Source organism: Halyomorpha halys, unplaced genomic scaffold (assembly GCF_000696795.3).
Source record: "Halyomorpha halys isolate HHAL.00 unplaced genomic scaffold, Hhal_1.1 Scaffold1099.1, whole genome shotgun sequence".
Classification (NCBI taxonomy): Eukaryota; Metazoa; Arthropoda; class Insecta; order Hemiptera; family Pentatomidae; genus Halyomorpha; species Halyomorpha halys.
In genome coordinates, this window is record NW_027106720.1 from 10,400 (window position 1) to 12,036 (window position 1,637).

Below are 1,637 nucleotides of genomic sequence, written 5' to 3' on the forward strand. Positions count from 1 at the left end.
ATATATATACAAACATTTCAGACATAAATATCGTTAAAAATAAACAAACAAACATAAAACTCGTTAAAACCGTATAAATACATTAGTAATTGTTTAATATAAATGAGTCAAGTTAAGAGAGAACAAAAAAAAATCCGATATACGAACTTAATAAAAGAAGGCATCGAAGTAATTACCTCTGTTTATCTGACCACCGCTATGTATAATAAATGTCCGAAAAACGAAATCTCAAAAGAGGACCCAGAAGAGGAGAAAAAAAAAAAAAAAAAAAAATCCAGAGCCACAAATCAATTACTCTCTCCCCAATCTACTATGGTACAACTGGCTATTTAATGTGTTCCAGTTACACATCCAACATCCCCACTAGTATACAGAACAGTTAATGACATTTCAATATAAAGCCACAGAAAAAAAAATCCCCCATCATGCAATAATATCATAACTAGCCAGCTACATATATTCAAAAATTACAATAACAATACAGAGTGCTGGTTCCTCCGATAACAGACGACGTGATCCGCGAAGATAAGGTGACCTTGATTGTCCACCAGCTGGGTGCAGTGAGAGGTGGGGGGTGACAGGTCTGTACCTTCCAAGTGATAGAGTAGCCGACCCCGGCTTGGTGTCGCCGCTTCTCCTCTCGCTAGACCTCCAAATATCAGCTCGATCCACTCGAAAATCGGCAGACAACTCTCTTGCACCAATATCCTCGACTGTGCCAATTTCCAATCGAATCGGACAACTATAGCCCGCCCACACACAAGGACAGCGCGGACCTGATGTGCGCCTGTCAACGGCCAGAGCCGAACCATAAAATAAATGTATATCTGATGATTAGTTTAGTTGTCAAAAAAAATAGATAATTAAAGCATGATCATCTGTTGTTAATCTTTCAATAGGATTTCAAGTGATGCACTATATTTCAGTTTCTTACCCCTGCCCCCTCCAAACAACTGAGATTAACATCCTTATTTCAGTCTAAAGGTAAACAAACATAACTCTTATCGTTAGCAGCTTTCATATTGTAGATTTTTGAAACTCATTCCAAATCAATTTTTGACACTTTACTTCAGAATTGCAAGTAATTTACCTCTCAAGCATTATAAAATTTATATTTGCAAATATTGGAATCACACCTTTTTAGACATTGTATATTTCTTTGAATGTTTAATTCATGATTGCTAAACTTTCACATGCTAGGGTCCAACTGTACACCAAAATATTGTATTGGTAAACCTCAGTAACTTGACACCATTAAAATATTGTTAGTTATTTAGAACAACATTTGCTATGAATAAATCTTCACATTATTGATATTTTTACAAGAAAACTGACAAAATTTTACTAATGTTTATAATATTTATTATTCATCTTTTACAAAGGATTATGGGCTTAGGTAACATATGCAACCATAATGTAATACAAATTAGTATATTGAGTCTACTAGTATTTTAAAACTTTTAGTAATAAAATACGTAGGCTAACATAAATACACACATAACTTTTTACATTTGTACAATAATTACAATTATAAAAAAAAAAAATTATTTTGAAAATAATAAATAATATCAATCATTTCTGTAAACGAGTGCCAAGTTTCATGGGACCAGTGTTTCTCCTAGGTACATTTTCTTGGG